Source organism: Bos javanicus, chromosome 18, assembly GCF_032452875.1.
Source record: "Bos javanicus breed banteng chromosome 18, ARS-OSU_banteng_1.0, whole genome shotgun sequence".
In the NCBI taxonomy this organism is placed as follows: Eukaryota; Metazoa; Chordata; class Mammalia; order Artiodactyla; family Bovidae; genus Bos; species Bos javanicus.
The window spans coordinates 37,207,835-37,229,597 of NC_083885.1; the positions used below are offsets into that span (position 1 = coordinate 37,207,835).

General features: G+C 39.7%; 1 long non-coding RNA gene across 4 annotated transcripts in view; it reads left to right on the top strand.

The window, feature by feature from the left end:
• Nucleotides 1–20,029, top strand: part of LOC133230376 (uncharacterized) — an 89,476-nt gene extending 69,447 nt beyond the window's left edge. For 3 of the 4 annotated variants that reach the window (XR_009730829.1, XR_009730830.1, XR_009730832.1), the window contains exons 3-7: nucleotides 1,494–1,669; nucleotides 7,160–7,343; nucleotides 11,558–11,720; nucleotides 15,797–15,964; nucleotides 17,218–20,029. This is a non-coding gene — a long non-coding RNA (uncharacterized LOC133230376). The remainder of the gene's footprint in view (nucleotides 1–1,493; nucleotides 1,670–7,159; nucleotides 7,344–11,557; nucleotides 11,721–15,796; nucleotides 15,965–17,217) is intronic. The other variant, XR_009730831.1, reaches the window with a different exon arrangement.
• Nucleotides 20,030–21,763: the final 1,734 nt, after the last annotated feature.

A 21,763-nucleotide genomic window follows, 5' to 3' on the forward strand; every position in this document is an offset into this window, starting at 1 on the left:
ATGGGGTCGCACAGAGTCGGACAAGACTGAAGCGACTTAGCAGCAGCAGCAGCAGTGGTGAAGAACCCACCTGCTAATGCAGGAGACTTAAGAGACGCAGGTTCGATTCCTTGGTTGGGAAGATCCCCTGGAGGATAGAAGAGTCAGAAGAGGAGCCCATTGACTCTAATGCATTTCCACTATTGAGTTCTCCTCTGTGGGTAATTTTAGTAGCCCTTGAGAAAGTCAGAATACCTCCTAATCTGGCTAATTGATTCTCTAATTTCTATAAACAGAGATTCTTACCTTTTGGTCTTATCAATACTTAGTGTAGTGCGACTTTAAGCAAGGTAACCTTGGCTTCAAAATATAGCACTGCCACACTGTGCAGTGCCAGTAGGTACATAATGAGGTAGTTTATGTGCATAGTGCCTAAGTAAACAAAAGGCACGGGAAGGGTCAATCTTCTACATACCTTAATTCTTTCGAGTAGTATAGATGCTGTTTTTGATTTTGACAGGTCATGTGAATAAAATTTTTCCATAGTAAGGACGATGTGCAAAAAGCCATTCTGTTCAGGGACACATTTATGCCTGTCCCATGTAGGGTTTACTTAAGTCTCATATGTGCACATAACAAAAATCATGTTAATTCAGACCCCACTAGATTGGAAGTTCTGGTAATGGTGATGAGAGCTAGAGTAGCTTCTCCCATCTTCTTTCTGTCACTCTGCTTTGGGAGGTCCTGGCCCTATACTCCTCTTCCTATTCAATATCCTGGTTGGAGGTCTTGCTGCCTCTGTTAACATGGTGATCAGCTAATGAAGCATAAAACAGTTAAAGAAGGAGTAGATGTTATAAGTTTGACCTCTGTCATCACCCATAGGGCAAAAATGAGGAAGGGCTACTCTTCTCCACTAGACAAGCATCCCATTCCATTTCTGCTCTCTATTTATCTGTAAATTTGGTGAGAACTTGCTGAGACTCTTGTAGAACTTCTTCTATTGTCCTTTAGCTTATTTACAGAACTGCTGTGATCTAAATCTGGGTCCTGGAGTCTTGCAATAAGTGGGGTAGATTGGATTTTACTTTTGGAATGTTTATGATCTATTGAGAAACTTATTAGCATCATAAAATTGCAAGTTTCTTCCATATTAAGAAGGTTAACTTTTTTTTTTTTTTAAAGGTTAACTTTTTTCAGACAGTTTTAGAAGAACTTTTTACACATGGACAAGATACTTACAGTGTGACACAAGCTTGTATTATTTAAATTGGTAGTCTAATTTAGCTGGTGTCTGTAGTAGATTGTTATAACAGCCTCTCAGTGAATCACACCTTTCTGCTCCACACTTGCTTTGTTAATTGATGTCGTTGTTCTTGCCATCAAGAAATGGAGTCTCTTTCTCTACTCCCTTGAGTCTGATCTGGCTTTGTGACCTACTTTGGCTGATAGGATGTGATAGAAGTGATATTTTAGACTTCTAAGCCCAGGTCTCATAACTTCTGTTCCCACAGCAGGGGGACATAGCTGTTAAGGAGTCCAGGCTATCCTCCTGGAGAAAGAGGCCACATGGAGAAGCCCCAGCTGAGCAGCAAGGCCACAGACAGTGAGTCAGGCCGTCTTGAATCCTGAAGTCCCAGCTGAGTGACTGCTCTGCCAAGTCCTTTCCAAATTCTTGACCCACAGATTGGTGAGCAGTTAAAAGGGTTGTTCTTTCAAGTCAGTATACTTTGAAGTGGTTAATATGCAGTAATAGATAATCAGTTGAACTACAAATCAAAACCATCATAGGGGCTTTTATAAAAAACAGATTCCTAGGTCCCATCTCCAGAGATTCTGATTTAGAAGGTCTAGTAAGGAGAGGGTTACCTCAAACCTCTGTAATGTCCCCATGCAACTTTAATTTGGGAAAATTTCAAATCAATGGAGAAGCTGAAAAAATAGCACAGAAAGCAGTCAACTACTCCTAAACCTACAGATTGTTAATATTTTACCTATTTGGTTCATCTATCTTATTAGATAAAAGAATGTCTTATTCATCTCTTTTTTTGCAGATATCATTTATTTCATCTGAATACTTCAGCATTTATTGCCGAGGAAAAGAACACTTTTACGTGACCACATTATCATTCTCATATCTAAGAAAATTAACATCAATTCAATAAAACCACTTAATATAGTCTATATTCAAATTTTTTAAATTTGGAAATGTCCTTTATAGATTAAAAAAAAAATCAATTGCCTACTCCTATCAAAGGAATTCCATTTCTTATATTCTGGAATATATCTCTTTTTGCCTTCTTAAAACTTCACTTCTTGCATCATCCATTTTTGCCTTTGTACAGAACTGTTACTATCAGCAAATGAACACATGCCCTGTCATCTCCCTTTCCTTAACTTCTCATCTCCTCACTCCCCATCTCAGCTAAGGCCTCATCTCTAGGTTGCCTTTTACAACAACATTTAAATCGTAAAAGTTGCTGACACTAGCTGTTTGTGCTTCCTTACATCTTATTATCTTTTCAAAACTGTTGTAGATGCTCTGTCCTCTCACCTGCACAGAAAATCTTTTTCTAAGGTTACCAAAAATTTTAATGATTTCAAATCTAGTGGTTAACTTCTCTATCCTCACATTCCTTGACCTTTCAAATGTTTTCCCCATAGCAAACTATTCCTTAAAACACTGTTCCTTTGGCTTTTGTGACATCACATTCACCAGGTTTCCTTCTTATCTCTGTGGCTGCAACTTCATGGTCTTGTTTTTTTTTTTTTTTTTGCTGATTTTCGTGACCTTTTCTGTCTGACCTCTAAGTGTGGGAGATCCTCAGTGATCTCTCATCCATTGACAGTCCCTCCCACTAACACCCTTGCTCCAAGCCCCATGATCTCTTTCAGTCCTAGGCCCTTTGCATGCATATACTGGGAGGTTCCCCAATTCATATCCAGCCCTGACCTCTCTTCTGACTTCATCTCATGTAACCAACTGCCTACTTGGTACCTCTACTTCGATGTCTAAGGGGTGTCTCAAACCTAATATGCCCCCAAATATTTTTGATTCCCTCTCCTGCCTTACTTCTGCCCCAGGTCTTCCCCATCTCAGTTGCTTTATTTACCCAGTCCCTCAAGCAAAGCCCAAGAATAAACTTGCTCTACTTTCTTCACCCTGCACAGCTAACCTATTTGCAAGAACTTCCAACTCCACCCCTGAAAGGGACCCTAGGAATGCCCAACTTTTCTCACCTGGTCCAAGTCACCTTCATTTCCAGTCTAGATCACTGAAAGACCTTTGAGCTAGCCTGTTTCCTTTTTTACTCCCTAATCTATTTCCCCACGATCTGTCGTCACTTCTGCTGAAAACCTGCAAATTTTTTTCTTTACACTCAAAATTCTTACCTGGCCTGTAAGTCTTTTGTAACCTGACCCTGCTTCCCTGAATCTGCAATTTCATCTTGTTCACCATGATAAAACTGTCTTGGCCTTCTCTATGTTCCTTGAAACTGCTCTATTTTCTTCACAGCACTTATCAATTCTAATACTACTCTTTCGTTGTAGCTTTCCATTTGTTCTCTAAGTTTAGGGGTTTGAATTCTTATGTGGGCACTGTTATGTCTTCAATATTTAGAATGGTGTCTGGCACTTCAGATCAGATCAGATCAGATCAGTCGCTCAGTCATGTCCGACTCTTTGCAACCCCATGAATCGCAGCACGCCAGGCCTCCCTGTCCATCACCAACTCCCGGAGTTCACTCAGACTCATGTCCATCGATTCAGTGATGCCATCCAGCCATCTCATTCTCTGTCGTCCCCCTCTCCTCTTGCCCCCAGTTCCTCCCAGCATCAGAGTCTTTCACATGAGTCAACTCTTCGCATGAGGTGGCCAAAGTACTGGAGTTTCAGCTTTAGCATCATTCCTTCCAAAGAAATCCCAGGGCTGATCTCCTTCAGAATGGACCAGTTGGATCTCCTTGCAGTCCAAGGGACTCTCAAGAGTCTTCTCCAACACCACAGTTCAAAAGCATCAATTCTTTGGTGCTCAGCCTTCTTCACAGTCCAACTCTCACATCCATACATGACCACTGGAAAAACCATAGCCTTGACTAGACGGACCTTTGTTGGCAAAGTAGTATCTCTGCTTTTGAATATGCTATCTAGGTTGGTCATAACTTTCCTTCCAAGGAGCAAGTGTCTTTTAATTTCATGGCTGCAGTCACCATTTGCAGTGATTTTGGTGCCCAGAAAACTAAAGTCTGACATTGTATCCACTGTTTCCCCATCTATTTCCCATGAAGTGATGGGACCGGATGCCATGATCTTCGTTTTCTGAATGTTGAGCTTTAAGCCAACTTTTTCACTCTCCACTTTCACTTTCATCAAGAGGCTTTTGAGTTCCTCTTCACTTTCTGCCATAAGGGTGGTGTCATCTGCATATCTGAGGTTATTGATATTTCTCCCGGCAATCTGGATTCCAGCTTGTGTTTCTTCCAGTCCAGCGTTTCTCATGATGTACTCTGCATAGAAGTTAAATAAGCAGGGTGACAATATACAGCCTTGACGGACTCCTTTTCCTATTTGGAACCTGTTGTTCCATGGCCAGTTCTAACTGTTGCTTCCTGACCTGCATACAGATTTCTCAAGAGGCAGGTCAGGTGGTCTGGTATTCCCATCTCTTTCAGAATTTTCCACACTTTATTGTGATCCACACAGTCAAAGGCTTTGGCATAGTCAATAAAGCAGAAGTAGATGTTTTTCTGGAACTCTCTTGCTTTTTCTTGCATCCAGCAGATATTGGATATTTGATCTCTGGTTCCTCTGCCTTTTCTAAAACCAGCTTGAACATCAGGAAGTTCACGGTTCACATATTGCTGAAGCCTGGCTTGGAGAATTTTAAGCATTACTTTACTAGCGTGTGAGATGAGTGCAACTGTATGGTAGTTTGAGCATTCTTTGGCATTGCCTTTCTTTGGGATTGGAATGAAAACTGACCTTTTCCAGTCCTGTGGCCACTGCTGAGTTTTCCAAATTTGCTGGCATATTGAGTGCAACACTTTCACAGCATCATCTTTCAGGATTTGAAATAGCTCAACTGGAATTCCATCACCTCCACTAGCTTTGTTCGTAGTGATGCTTTCTAAGGCGCACTTGACTTCACATTCCAGGATGTCTGGCTCTAGGTCAGTGATCACACCATTGTGATTATCTGGGTCATGAAGATCTTTTTTGTACAGTTCTTCTGTGTATTCTTGCCACCTCTTCTTAATATCTTCTGCTTCTGTTAGGTCCATACCATTTCTGTCCTTTATTGAGCCCATCTTTGCATGAAATGTTCCTTTGATATCTCTGATTTTCTTGAAGAGATCTTTAGTCTTTCCCATTCTGTTGTTTTACTCTATTTCTTTGCATTGATCGCTGAGGAAGGCTTTCTTATCTCTTCTCGCTATTCTTTGGAACTCTGCATTCAGATGTTTATATCTTTCCTTTTCTCCTTTGCTTTTTGCTTCTCTTCTTTTCACAGCTATTTGTAAGGCCTCCCCAGACAGCCATTTTGCCTTTTTGCATTTCTTTTCCATGGGGATGGTCTTGATCCCTGTCTCCTGTACAATGTCATGAACCTCATTCCATAGCTCATCAGGCACTCTATCTATCAGATCTAGGCCCTTAAATCTATTTCTCACTTCCTCTGTATAGTCATAAGGGATTTGATTTATGTCATACCTGAATGGTCTAGTGGTTTTCCCTACTTTCTTCAATTTAAGTCTGAATTTGGCAATAAGGAGTTCATGGTCTGAGCCACAGTCAGCTCCTGGTCTTGTTTTTGCTGACCGTATAGAGCTTCTCCATCTTTGGCTGCAAAGAATATAATCAATCTGATTTTGGTGTTGACCATCTGGTGATGTCCATGTATAGAGTCTTCTCTTGTGTTGTTGGAAGAGGGTGTTTGTTATGACCAGTGCATTTTCTTGGCAAAACTCTATCAGTCTTTGCCCTGCTTCATTCCGTATTCCAAGGCCAAATTTGCCTGTTACTCCAGGTGTTTCTTGACTTCCTACTTTTGCATTCCAGTCCCCTATAATGAAAAGGACATCTTTTTTGGGTGTTAGTTCTAAAAGGTCTTGTAGGTCTTCATAGAACCATTCAACTTCAGCTTCTTCAGCGTTACTGGTTGGGGCATAGACTTGGATTACTGTGATATTGAATGGTTTGCCTTGGAAAGGAACAGAGATCATTCTGTCGTTTTTGGATTGCATCCAAGTACTGCATTTCGGACTCTTTTGTTGACCATGATGGCTACTCCATTTCTTCTGAGGGATTCCTGCCCGCAGTAGTAGATATAATGATCATCTGAGTTAAATTCATCCATTCCAGTCCATTTCAGTTCGCTGATTCCTAGAATGCTGACATTCACTCTTGCCATCTCTTCTTTGACCACTTCCAATTTGCCTTGATTCATGGACCTGACATTCCAGGTTCCTATGCAATATTGCTCTTTACAGCATCGGACCTTGCTTCTATCACCAGTCACATCCACAGCTGGGTATTCTTTTGCTTTGGCTCCATCCCTTCATTCTTTCTGGAGTTATTTCTCCACTGATCTCCAGTAGCATATTGGGCACCTACTGACCTGGGGAGTTTCTCTTTCAGTATCCTATCATTTTGCCTTTTCATACTGTTCATGGGGTTCTCAAGGCAAGAATACTGGTTTGCCATTCCCTTCTCCAGTGGACCACATTCTGTCTGGCACTTATTAAGTAGTAAATAATTGTTGAAATGGTGGATGATACCAATATTAGAAATCTGGGACTCATCCTATGATTCTCTCATGCTCTGGCTTTCTACTTCTAATCAGTACCTGAGTTGTACAGATTTTTTACTCTTGATTTTTCCAAAATCTGTCTCCTCTTCCCTCATTCTGCTACTGCTCTCTTGGTTTATACCATTAGTACCTATGTGGTTTCTAAGCCCCTGGTCAAGGACTGACACTGCATAGAACTTTTTTCTTCCTACAGGAGAAACCGATCAGCTATTCTTTGTGCTACTATGATATCCCCACTTCTGCAATAGGACCTCTAGGGCTTACTTACCTTTTACTGTGTTCATCTCCTTTTACAATATTGTAATCCCTCTGGATACAGGAACAACATTTTTCTGTTTTTTTTTTTTTTTTTTTATTCCTGACACCTAGCACAGTGCCTGGCATATAGTAGATAGCCACTAAATGTTTGTGACGGCACAGGAGCGCAGCCGAGAGGAGCTACCTCGTGCCCAAGGGCAGGGGCTGTGGCTGAGGGGAGCTACCCTGCTTCCAAGGTAAGGAGCAGCAGCCACACTTTCCTGGGGCAGCCGTGAAGAGAGACCCCATGTCCAAGGTAAGAGAAACCCAAGTAAGACGGTAGGCACTAAGAGAGGGGATCAGAGGGCAGACAGACTGAAACTACAATCACAGACAACTAGCCAATATGATCACACAGACCACAGCCTTGTTTAACTCAATGAAACTAAGCCATGCCTTGTGGGGCCACCCAAGACGGCCAGGTCATGGTGGAGAGGTCTGAAAGAATGTGGTCCACTGGAGAAGGGAATGGCAAACCACTTCAGTATTTTTGCCTTGAGAACCCCATGAACAGTATGAAAAGGCAAAATGATAGGACACTGAAAGATGAACTCCCCAGGTCAGTAGGTGCCCAATATGCTACTGGAGATCAGTGGAGAAATAACTCCAGAAAGAATGAAGGGATGGAGCCAAAGCAAAAACAACACCCAGTTGTGAATGGGACTGGTGATGGAAGCAGAGTTCGATGCTGTAAAGAGCAATATTGCATAGGAACCTGGAATGTCAGGTCCATGAATCAAGGCAAATTGGAAGTGGTCAAACAGGAGATGACAAGAGTGAACATCTACATTCTAGGAATCAGTGAACTAAGATGGACTGGAATGGGTGAATTTAACTCAGATGACCATTATACCTACTGCTGTGGGAAGGAATACCTTAGAAGAAGTGGAGTAGCCATCATAGTCAACAAGAGAGTCCGAAATGCAGTACTTGGATGCAATCTCAAAAACGACAGAATGATCTCTGTTCCTTTCCAAGGCAAACCATTCAATATTATGGTAATCCAAGTCTATGCCTTACCAGCAACACTGAAGAAGCTGAAGCTGAACAGTTCTATGAAGACCTACAAGACTTTCTAGAACTAACACTGAAAAAAAGATGTCCTTTTCATTATAAGGGACTGGAATGCGAAAGTAGGAAGTCAAGAAACACCTGGAGTAACAGGTAAATTTGGCCTTGGAGTACAGAATGAAGCAGGGCAAAGGCTAACAGAGTTTTGCCAAGAGAACGCACTGGTCATAACAAACACCCTCTTCCAACAACACAAGAGAAGACTCTACACATGGACATCACCAGATGGTCGACACCGAAATCAGATTGATTATATTCTTTGCAGCCAAAGATGGAGAAGCTCTACAGAGTCATCAAAAACAAGACTGGGAGCTGACTGTGGCTCAGATCATGAACTCCTTATTGCCAAATTCAGACTGAAATTGAAGAAAGTGGAGAAAACCACTAGACCATTCAGGTATGACCTATATCAAATCCCTTATGACTATACAGAGGAAGTGAGAAATAGATTTAAGGGACTAGATCTGATAGACAGTGTGCCTCATGAACTGTGGATGGAGGTTCGTGACATTGTACAGGAGACAGGAATCAACACCATCCCCTAGAAAAAGAAATGCAGAAAAGCAAAATGGCTGTCTGGGGAGGCCTTACAAATAGCTGTGAAAAGAAGAGAAGCGAAAAGCAAAGGAGAAAAGGAAAGATATACCCATTTGAATGCAGAGTTCCAAAGAATAGCAAGGAGAGATAAGAAAGCCTTCCTCAGCGATCAATGCAGAGAAATAGAGGAAACCAACAGAATGGGAAAGACTAGAGATTTCTTCAAGAAAATTAGAGATACCAAGGGAACATTTCATGCAAAGATGGGCTCAATAAAGGACAGAAATGGTAGGGGCCTAACAGAAGCAGAAGATAAGAGGTGGCAAGAATACACAGAAGAACTGTACAAAAAAGATCTTCATGGCCCAGTTAATCACGATGGTGTGATCACTGACCTAGAGCCAGACATCCTGGAATGTGAAGTCAAGTGCGCCTTAGAAAGCATCACTACGAACAAAGCTAGTGGAGGTGATGGAATTCCAGTTGAGCTATTTCAAATCCTGAAAGATGATGCTGTGAAAGTGCTACACTCAGTATGTCAGCAAATTTGGAAAACTCAGCAGTGGCCACAGGACTGGAAAAGGTCAGTTTTCATTCCAATCCCAAAGAAAGGCAATGCCAAAGAATGCTCAAACTACCGCACAGTTGCACTCATCTCACATGCTAGTAAAGTAATGCTTAAAATTCTCCAAGCCAGGCTTCAGCAGTACTTGAACCATGAACTTCCAGACGTTCAAGCTGGTTTTAGAAAAGGCAGAGGAACCAGAGATCAAATATCCAACATCCGCTGGATGCAAGAAAAAGAAAGAGAGTTCCAGAAAAACATCTACTTCTGCTTTATTGACTATGCCAAAGCCTTTGACTGTGTGGGTCACAAAAAAGTGTGGAAAATTCTGAAAGAGATGGGAATACCAGACCACCTGACCCGCCTCTTGAGAAATCTGTATGTAGGTCAGAAAGCAACAGTTAGAACTGGACATGGAACAACAGACTGGTTCCAAATAGGAAAAGGAGCACATCAAGGCTGTATATTGTCACCCTGCTTATTTAACTTCTATGCAGAGTACATCATGAGAAACCCTGGGCTGGAGGAAGCATAAGCTGGAATCCAGATTGCTGGGAGAAATATCAATAACCTCAGATATGCAGATGACACCACCCTTATGGCAGAAAGTGAAGAGGAACTCAAAAGCCTCTTGATGAAAGTGAAAGAGGAGAGTGAAAAAGTTGGCTTAAAGCTCAACATTCAGAAAACGAAGATCATGGCATCCGGTCCCATCACTTCATGGGAAATAGATGGGGAAACAGTGGATACAATGTCAGACTTTAGTTTTCTGGGCTCCAAAATCACTGCAAATGGTGATTGCAGCCATGAAATTAAAAGACACTTGCTCCTTGGAAGGAAAGTTATGACCAACCTAGACAGCATATTCAAAAGCAGAGATATTACTTTGCCAACAAAGGTCCGTCTAGTCAAGGCTATGGTTTTTCCAGTGGTCATGTATGGATGTGAGACTTGGACTATAAAGAAAGATGAGTGCCAAAGAATTGATGCTTTTGAAGTGTGGTGTTGGAGAAGACTCTTGAGAGTCCCTTGGACTGCAAGGAGATCCAACCAGTCCATCGTAAAGGAGATCAGTCCTGGGTGTTCTTTGGAAGGACTGATGTTGAAGGTGAAACTCCAATACTTTGGTCACCTGATGTGAAGAGCTGACTCATTTGAAAAGACCCTGATGCTGGGAAGGATTGAGGGCAGGAGAAGGGGACGACAGAGGACGAGATGGTTGGATGGCATCACCAACTCGATGGACATGTGTTTGAGTGGACTCCAGGAGTTGATGATGGACAGGGAGGCCTGGCATGCTGCAATTCATGGGGTCGCAGAGTCGGACACGACTGAGCAACTGAACTGAAACGTTTGCAAGAAAATGAGTAAATGCAAATGGATGAGTCTGCCTAAATGGGGCCATTTGAAAACAGCTACAATAAAATACCTAAAATTTTGATATATAGATAATGGTGTTTACCTTGTAAATTTAAAATTTTATAATCAAATTCACCCATTGTAATTAAGCCTCAGTGAGTAATGGTTGATAAACTTGTTTTTGGAATTACTGTGCTCTGCATTCCAGTATCTTCAGTTCTAACGCTTAATGTTTTTTTTAAATAATTTTGTATGGTAAAATTAAAAAGATATCATCTCCATTTTTTTCTTATAGAGATTTAAAAATAACTTAGAGTAAAGAACCCCATGTTATATACAAGTTTTAGAAAATATTTTTTTTTCTTGCCCTTTGTGTCTTTTGATATCTTTGAAATATACAGGGCTACCCTGGTGGCTCAGATGGTAAAGAATCTGCCTGCAATGCAGGAGACCTGGGCTCAATCCCTGGGTCAGGAAGGTCCCTTGGAGAAGGAAATGGCAACCCACTCCAGTATTCTTGCCTAGAGAATTCCATGGACAGAAGAGCCTGGTGGACTATAGTCCATAGGGTTGCAAAGAGTCAGGCGCAACTGAGCAACTAACACACACGCGCGCACACACACACACACACAAATACATTTCATATATCTAAAATAATTTAGGAAAACTGTAAATAAAATTATTCATACATCCTAAGACTCTAATCTAACCATGGGTGATTTGACTTTTCATTCTTATTTTTGCTACAATACTCACTCCATGTGTATCTTTTGTTTTTTAAAATACTGAAATCAGAATATATAAGCCCATATTGGTTACCAGGAACCTGTAAGTTTGTACTATTTCCAGACAATGAATATACAGTATATTTTGCATGTAATTTTTATCTCCTTCCATCAAGTGTAACAATATGTTGTATTTGCCATGGGCCTTTAAAGCTTCAGTGTTGTGAAGAGCTCTGCATGAAATTTTAAAGAGACTGGACCTTTCATCTGCACAGCAGCAGGGCACCTTGCTATAGGGACAAGAAAGGGGGAGAGAGAGAGAACATTTCTGAAGCAATAGCAAAAAATAACAGCAGAAGCAATTATTTCATCAAAGGTTGATTTTTTTCTTTATTCCCTATATCTATGTGTGTGTGTGTATATATATATATATATATTTTTTTTTTTTTCAAATTTCTTAGCTGGAGATTGCTGTATTGCCTTCGTCTTCATCTCCTGGTGTATGTTTAATTTGCCTGTTTCACATGGTCAAAATGGGCATAAATTCATAAATGAAAAATATTTATTCTAGGAAGTGGTGTTATTGATAACAGTATTTAAATACATGTGCACAAGATATGCAAGCTGGGAATGATGCAAAGAACTAAATTTAGCATTCACTAGGGTTCTTAGTGTGTTTATCTACTTGGGGATGTGAGTGATAAAGATATGTTTTCTTCTGGACTTCATTTTTTCTCTTTTTTCTCCCATAAACCTTAGCATAAACTGACTGCCCTGGGAGGGTAAGAGAGTTTCTCTCTGTCTCTGTGGCTAATATTGACATACTTTTTTGGGGGGTTGGGACTGGGCATCCCTGGCTGTGAAGTGAATGAGTACTTAGCACTTACAGCAAGAATGTTATTTTACTGGCAGTGAGAAAAACCAAATATAACCAACCATTTCCTTTTACTGTGACCCTGAGATTGCATCAAAATGAAATGCCTGGGCTTTCCTGTGTATAGGACCTGAACTTCTCACTCAAACGAAGCTTGGTAGTCTTCCAGAGAGCTTTCTGCATTTTTGGAGTTGGAAGAATCATGTTGTGTTCCGGGTATTAAACTTGGTAGTATTTTCTTCCCTGTTCTGCTGTTTAGTCTTGGATGACTTGCTCTAACTTCTCTCTGTCTCCATTTTCATTCTCTTTAAACTGTTGAGAGGGTTAATAAAATACTTAACTGAGCTTTGAGGTTTCTGAAGGAAGCTCCATCTCCCCATATTACTTTCCTATTTATTTTGTAACTAACTGTAAGCTTAGTGGCTCAAAAAGAAAGCACATTTATTCTCTTCCAATTCTGGAAGTCAAAAGTCTAAAATGAGTCTCATGGAGTTAAGGGTGTTGATGGAGCTATGTTCCCTCTGGAGGCTCCAGGGGAAGAATCTGTTTCCTTGTCTTTTCCAGATTATAGGAAAAGACTACCTTCCTTGGCTCATGGCCCCTTCTTCCGTCTACAAGGTGCATTGCTCCAACCTGAGCTTCTATCACCCTATGTCTTTCTCTAGAGCCTTAATCACACATGAAAAGTTCTCATTAGCAGCTAAGGTAACATAGTCACAGGTTCCAGGAATTAAGGCATGGACATCTTTGTCAGGGGGAGGTATTATCCAGTTTATCACCCCTTCAACATTAAACTACTTAAAAATTTTGTAATCCTTCTGTTGTTTCTTTCCTCTTCTTCCCATCCTTAACTGGCAATGATTGTGAAATTCTTAAATGTACAAGAGAAAAGTTTCGTTGACATCCTCTCCACAGTTGCTCTTAAGAGTCAAGCAGTGATTAGCTTCAGAGGAGTAAACTTCTTTCTGAGATGACACCCTAAGTATTTGAGAGTGTTTTCCCTGTATCTTTGAGAGGCCTGTGGACTGTGAGGAAGCAGATTTTTAGGGTCCATTGCTTTAGGTTCAGCCTGAACCTAAATGTTTGAATTCCAGCTACTCTATGCTTTCTCAGTGGGTGGTTATACTTCATCCTCTTACATTTGTGATAAACCTCTCTTCATTTTTTAATCAACCCACATTCTGACCTGCTGCTTATACTTTTAGGAAGTAAAACTTAGTCATCTAAACTTCACCCTCTCTTTTCCGTAGCACATGGTATATATTTTTATTATAACTCCCATCTCTTAGTATTATAAGTCTGTGTCTCCTAAAAAATGGACGTGTTCAAGGGCAGAAATCCCACCTTACTTACCTTCTTATTTCCTTCACTAAAATGGTGATTGGCACAGAGTAAGCACTTAGCATGTATTTTTCTGAACAAGTGAATTACTAAACAACTTTAAGTGTATCCCCATACCCTATAGACTGAAGCCCAAATCTCAGCAGATTATGAAATCTTTAGTTTCCCTTCTTCCCTCTTCCTGTTCCCTATTTACTATTCAATTCATGGCCTCCCTGTGTTGTACTGCTTTCTGTTCTCCAAGTTACTTTTGATTTTATCTTCAAATCTTTGTTTCCAATGAGATAATATATAAATTAACATTTGAGGAGATTTGATCTGAGCCTCAGTACAAAACATTTTACTGGTATTTAGTCCTTACAATAATCCAATGTAATTTGTAGTTTACATCTTACATATCAAAATTCTAATGCTTGGAGAGATTACACAACTTCCCCTAGACCACATGGCTATTAAGGAGTAGCTCTGGGGTTTAATGGAGAAGGCAATGGCAACCCACTCCAGTACTCTTGCCCAGAAAATCCCATGGACGGAGGAGCCTGGTAGGCTGCAGTCCATGGGGTCACTAAGATTCAGACACGACTGAACGACTTCAGTTGCACTTTTCACTTTCATGCATTGGAGAAGGAAATGGCAACCCACTCCAGTGTTCTTGCCTGGAGAATCCCAGGGACGGGGGAGCCTGGTGGGCTGCCATCAATGGGGTTGCACAGAGTCAGACACAACTGAAGCGACTTAACAGCAGCAGCAGCAGCAGCAGCTGAGGTTTAAACTCAACAGCTGAGGTGTGGAGCCTATACTGATTATTCTCTCTGCCTCCTGAAGGGATGATTAGCACTTTCCATAAAACTCTGCATTCCTTTTGTGCCCAACATAGTGCTTAAAAAACCTACATCTATTTAGGATTGAAGGTTGGGGTGAAGGCTTAATTATGATGGCTCTTTTATGGCTGTAAATCAAAAAGAGCACTGGTAGAGCCACTCTGGAGAACTTCTTGGAATCCGTTTCCAACCACATCTCAATCAGCGATAGCCAAAAATGCCTGAGAATTAATTTCTAAAGAAACAGTAGTCATTACATGACTGAACCAAACATCAGCCATCCCTTCCTTCTACCTCATTGATGTCCAAGCCTTTTTTGTTTAAAGCAGTGTAATCCATTCTTGAAAAAAAATCTCATGTAGACCTCTAATATACAAAATAGGTAAAAGTGTACATGAATTTTCAAAATATTAGTGGGTCCTTCCAGAATTTTTACATAAATCTCTTTCTCAAGCTTAAGGACACAGCATCCTTCCCTCCAACTCCTTTCTTGCACCCTGACTTACCCCAATTCCGTATGTGTTAATGCCAGGTCTGTGGGGAGAAGCCAGGTGGCCTAGGTTTATGATGGATTTGTGATATATATATATATATTCTTCAGCAATGGATTGTGTCATTCACTTAGACTGAATTTGGAACAGGATTAAAATATCCAAAAAGAGTGGAAATATACCTGAAAGACCATAGACGTTTCTAATAGAAAAGAAGCTCACTTAAGGCCCATGTTGGAGCTATTCATTCTCTAAAAGGCATTCTGGAATGACATTGCCTTGGTGAATCCACAGTCTAGGCACTGGCCTTTATGCTGGAACACTGAGAAATTTCAGTTTGTTCATATAGCATGTGCCCCTGTTGGTGGAACCAAACGTATCCCTGGACCAAGGTTCTTGTTGACTCTTTGAATAGGTACTATCACCATGTGCTTGTCTGAAACCTTTGTTCTGTGCTTCCATGGCTAAGCTATACTTGTTTTACTTGACCTATTATATCCTTAGCTATATTAGCACATACAGCAAGAATATCATCCAGTATTGCTGACTCTGAAGACTTTCTGCTTCTGTGACAGGAGAGGGGATACCACTCATGATAGTTAAAAACTTAGGTGTTGAATTAAACAGGGCTGAATTCAAATCCTTGGCACTACCATGTGCATATAGGCTATGTGATCCTTGCTAATTTCCTTAACCTCTCTAAGTTCATTTTCCCTTCAATAAAATAAAAACAACTGAGGGTTGTTGTTGAAATTGAGTGAGATACGATGTGTGAAAGTCCCTGGTGGTTGGCCTAGGAGATTGCTTGGAGATTGGTAACTGCGAACTTTGTTACTATTTTAGGCAGCCTCTCATCTCTCTCCTTTGATCCTTTCTGTGTTGATTTTCAAGTTTAACTTTCTGCTTGTTTTTTTCTTAATTCCAGATTCCAGGAGGATGCCCCACATGCCAAACATGATATCCCTGGCACAGCTAGCTGCTCAGTGTCTCCTCTCCTCTGCCACTGAGGAAATCATGCTCCAGGAGCTCCCAGTGCCAGTCCTGGCTCTCATCTGTGTGCGGTGCTCACTATTCCATGGCTGTGAACCAGGATGTAAGTGGGGATTTCCTCTGTGAAGCAACAGCTCTTTCTTTGACTCCTTGATTGAATGAGTCTGTGCTCTGCCCCTTTCTCCTGATCAAGTATGTGTAGTATAAACAAATTGTATGCACAGCACATATATCTATGCTTGTGGGACATTCAAGTGATACATAAATATGTAAAAACTTACTATTTTCCTTCATTCTCTCAGCTGCACTCCCCCTGTTAACTGAGCATGGCTATTATTTTAGTATATATCATTCTAGCCTTTTTTCTGTGCAATTATATACTTAATAAAAAATGGTGTTATACTCTTTTTTGGCAATCTGCCTTTTAAATTTAACATTTCTTGATCTTTTCATGTCCGTGTATACAAATCTATCACATTCTTCTAAATTTTTGCATAGTTTTCCGCAGATGGGTGAGTCAGTGTTTACCTGAGAGTATTGATGAATACTTAGTTTTTCAGTTTTTTTTTTTATATTAAAAACAAGGTTTCAGTGAATATTTTTGGGTTAAAAGGCATGTTCCCAATTAACATCCTAAAAGCCATGCCACAGTACTGTGAAAGAAAGCCTATTTCTGTACACAGTGATCAATATTGGATTTTATTTAATCTTTAAAATTTTTAATAATCTGGGTAAAATCCTTATTTAAACATACTTTTTTCTGATTATATGTGAGACTAATCTCCTTTGCATGTTTTTCATTTGTACTTATGAATCCTTTCAATGTATTTTTCTCAGTTTTATTGTGGGTTGTCTTTTTTTTTTAAATGACTTTATTAGAAGCTCTTTGTATGCTATTGGTTTTTAGCTCTTTGTTGGATATACCATAACTATTTTCTCCTAGTTACCTTTGCAAAATGGTGTTCTTTGTATTTTTTACTATATATAGAAGTTTTAAATTTTATCTAGTTCTTGTTTTCTTACTGTGACACTTATGATATGTTGTATTTGTAAAGGGATATGAAGGTGTAAAATCAGTCTCCTTTGTGGTGAAACAGGCTAATATTAATCACACATCACAAGTTAGAAAAGCAAAGTAGAAACGGTTTAAAGATCTGTTGTAAATTCCAGCTACTTAACTTTCTAATCAAATCAAGTATTTATGGAACACCAATGTGTTTTGTGTGTTAGATAATGAAAAATATAAACTATGGACTCTAGAGAGCATTTGTATGTGAAACACAAATATTTAGCTACACTTTGAGAAAACCATATGGCATTTTTTAGCTTAAGTGCTAATGTTTTTTTTTTTTATAGAAAGAAGTAATATCAGAAGTCAAAGGTCAACAGAGAACATACACTGGTACCTGTTAAAGGCCATGAGCATAGTAGAATACTTGAATTGAGGCTTAAAGCCTGGGAAAGATACAGTTATGAGGTTGTAGGGTCTGTAGCTGTTATCTATTTCTGCATAAAAACCACCTCAAATCTTAATGGCTGAGAAAGTACCTGTTTAATTTAGCTCAATATTATATTGCAGGTTGACATTGTTGGTTGGGGTTAGTGGGCAGTTCATCTAATGTGGGCTAAACTTGACTAACCTTGGCTGGGCTCCTTATATATTAACAGTCAACTGGCAGATTGCCAGGGCTGATTGGTTTATGATCCACAAGATCACATCTGGGACAACTGGGATGACTGGGGCCATTTCCCACATGGACTTGGAACCTCTAACAGGCTAGCCTGAGTTTATTTCCATGGTGGACACAGAAGTCCAAGAGTTTGAGAATGAAAGCTGGAATGTCTCTTGAGGCCTAGGCTCAGAATAAGTGTAGTGTCATTTATGTGTATTCTGATGGTCACAGCTACAAGACCAGCCAAGATTCAAGGGTTCTCTACCTCTTGTTGGAAGGTGCTGAAATAGTGTGACTCTTTTGTAGTCGACTCCAGGAGTTGAGTTCAGACTCACGTTTACTGAGTGATTTAACCCTTGCAGTTAAATGTGATGACTATGGTCAAAATCTATCTTTGACAAAGCCTAGTAGAAATACCAATATAAATAGCAGCAAGGTAAAAATCTGAATACAAATGACTTTTTCTTCAGCCAAATGAGTATTGACTTTTTAGGAAACCTTTTTTTCAACTTGTTTTAAATAGGTCAGTTAGGAACATGATGTCTGGATTGCTAGGCTGGCCAGAGTGATGTATGGTTATCTTGCCTTCCCACTCCTTTGAAAAAAAAAGCAAAACATACTGAAAGGGTGAAGGAGATGTGGTGTTTAGTTCTGTTAAAAAATGCCATGGTCATGAATGCAGAGCATTAAAAAAGCTACACATGACAGTTCTCCAATTTAAAAGAGCCAGCTTCAAGTCTTGATTTCTTTATCTTTATTTTCAACTTAGTTGACTTTGCAGTTTCTGATTTCAGTGATTGGTGTAATTCCTCTTATCTTATTTTGGTTTTGTAGAAGCAGTTGCAGAAATTTTGTCAATTCTTGTTTTTACTATGCGGAGGTAAGGGGAGGTGGCCAAAAAGTCCTTTCTCTAATAAGCTTCTCTCCCCTAAAGTGACCATGATAGCTTCTCAATCCAGACAGTTAGATGTGAGGTTTAGACAGAGCCAGGTAGACCTACTGGTTCATGTCTTTGTTTATAAAGTTATCGTTTTTCGGTCAAACCTTTAACTCAGAATGAAACATGAGTAATGTCAGAGTGTAACATTAAAGGTAGAATACTAAAGATGATGCTTTATAAAAACTCAGGTTTATTTTTTCTTATTCTCAGTTCTTCCTTACTTAGGGACCAGATATACCTTAAGGTTGTTACATATTTATGCATAAAAATCCCAGTTTCCCTCTGATTCTTGTAAATGTACCAAATGATGCTAATTAAAATAAACACCCTGTTCAACAGAGAAACAGTGTATTATAGTAGAGCTGTCTGTGAATGCTAGAGCCAGAGTCTTGTTTGAATTAGGAGGATGTTTGCTAAGTTAAGGCGTCCTGCAGAGATGTATAAGGTCAGAGCTTCCAGCAGTCCATACTGTCTTTATTGAGAGATGTATTTATATCTTCCAGACTAGTAATTAATCACTCAGTGGGGTTTTTTGGGGGACATCATGCTCACAGAGAATCTTTTTGTGCTGCCAGGAACCACAAAGCATGGGCACAATTAAAATGCTGATTTAATTTATTATATTGAGGCATGGAACAGGAATGTTTAAATGATGTTGACAGGGCCAGAATTTCAGAACTACCCTTTTAAAAATAGAAAACAAATGCCTACGCCCATAAATTAAATTATATTAATAACATGTTTCTCTAAGTTGCTTAGAAGCAAAATAAATCTCTTGACATTAATTAAAATTTAAAGATATTGTATCATTTGTTGTTAATGTGCAGTCTTTGTTAGGGGAAATACATTTCAAAGTGATCTATTTATGAAAATTAAATGGAGGAAAATTGCCTATTGAGCAAATGTCGTTTAATAAGGCTGCTTTTCTTAGAAATGTGGATTCTAAAGTAACAAATGTTTTTATATTCTAATAATGGTTTCTATTTTTGATCCTCTAAAAATTGTCTTTGTTACTTGAATTTTGATATTTCCACACAGAACTTCATTGTCAGGGGGGTTATAAACTCTAAAAACCAGGAAGGCTTTCATATATTTTGGGGTATTGGATAACATGCAATTGCAAAAAGAATTGATGTGGTTAGGCATTTGGATCTCATTCAAAAATCACGGCAGGACCAGAAGCCAAAGGGTCCCATTAGCAGCCTCTAACTAGCTTTCCTCTAATGAATACTGTGTTCTGTGTCTTTAAGCTACACTTTCCTGGTGCCACACAAGCTAGAAACTGCAATGAGATAATGGATAGATGTTGTCAGCAAGGGAGAGCTAATAGTCACCTCTGTGTGGACCTCACATGAAGATAATGTACTGAAAAGTTGCACATCTCTACTGTTATGGGAGAAAGGTGGTTTTTCACTCTGATGCAGGTTTATTTTTTTTGTGGCATTGGTACAGATGCATTTAACTTGGGCTTAAAGCTCATTATAGAATAAAACTGTTAGAAAATGTTAAAATTATGTGTTCTTCAGTGAATGAAATAAAGAAACCATAAACTATGCACATTGTTCCTTATCATGCTACTACCTTTTTTTTGTGGACTTGATAGTCCAATTACAGTATAGGAATCAGACAACCCCTGTTGGTCTTGATAATTCTGGTGATGAGTGCAAATTGGATGGATGAAAGGGAGTAGTTGTTCTATGTGTGTTCCTCCACTGGTTAAAATTAAAGCCCTTACAGTGAAGTCAATATTTATTTTGTGACCACTTACATGGTGTGAGTTTTCTTCTGGGAAATATTCCTTTTTTTATGGAAAAACTCTTTGACTTATATGCTAAATAATAATTAACCATTTTTAACATTTTGTTTTTCCCCCACATCCATTTAGCTACCAAATCCTGTGGCTTCTACTCTTTAATGTCAAAATGTTTTGTTCCGTGCCCCTCCACAGGCTCCCAAACTGCCATCACTGCAAACGTTGGTTTGTTTATCCGTCTCCTTTACTAGACTGTAAACTATTAGACGGCTTGAATCACATCTTATTTGACTTGGGCACAGTGTCTGGCACATAATAGGCCTATATGTATTCCATGTATAAATGAAGGCTTTTATATAAACCATTTAATTCAGTCAGTCTCAACTGAGTGTGGGGGTGATTTTTGCCCTCCTCCCCACAATGGATTTTGGCGATGTCTGAAGACACTTCTGATTATTCTTACTGGAGTGTGTGTGTATACTACTGGTATCTGGTGGGTAGAGACCAGACATGTGGCTGAATATCTTACAGTGCACAGATTTGCAACAGGAAATATCAGGTCCAAAATGTCACTAGTGCCAAGTTGAGAAATCGTGTTCTAACTTAATTTTCAAAGTATCTCTCTCAGGTAGATGGACAGTTTCTTCACTCAAGATATAAGAAAACACACTTGGAGAGATTAAATGACCATTCCAAGTCCTCTCAGCGGAAGGTAGTGACAGGACCAGGAACTTAACCCTAGGCCCTTGATTCTTTTTTTTTTTTCTTTCTTTTTTTTTTAAATTCAACTTTACAATATTGTATTGATTTTGCCATATATCAAAACGAATCTGCCACAGGTATACATGTGTTCCCCATCCTGAACCCTCCTCCCTCCTCCCTCCCCATACCATCCGTCTGGGTCGCCCCAGTGCACCAGCCCCAAGCATCCAGTATTGTGCATCGAACCTGGACTGGTGACTCGTTTCATATATGATATTATACATATTTCAATGCCATTCTCCCAAATCATCCCACCCTCTCCTTCTCCCACAGAGTCCAAAAGACTGTTCTATACATCAGTGTCTCTTTTGCTGTCTCGTACACAGGGTTATTGTTACCATCTTTCTAAATTCCATATATATGTGTTAGTATACTGTATTGGTGTTTTTCTTTCTGGCTTACTTCACTCTGTATAATAGGCTTCAGTCTCATCCACCTCATTACAACTGATTCAAATGTATTCTTTTTAATGGCGGAGTAATACTCCATTGTGTATATGTACCACAGCTTTCTTATCCGTTCATCTGCTGATAGACATCTAGGTTGCTTCCATGTCCTGGCTATTATAAACAGTGCTGCAATGAACATTGGGGTACATGTGTCTCTTTCAATTCTGGTTTCCTCAGAGTGTATTCCCAGCAGTGGGATTGCTGGATCATAAGGCAGTTCTATTTCCAGTTTTTTAAGGAATCTCCACACTGTTCTCCATAGTGGCTGTACTAGTTTGCATTCCCACCAACAGTGTAAGAAGGTTCCCTTTTCTCCACACCCTCT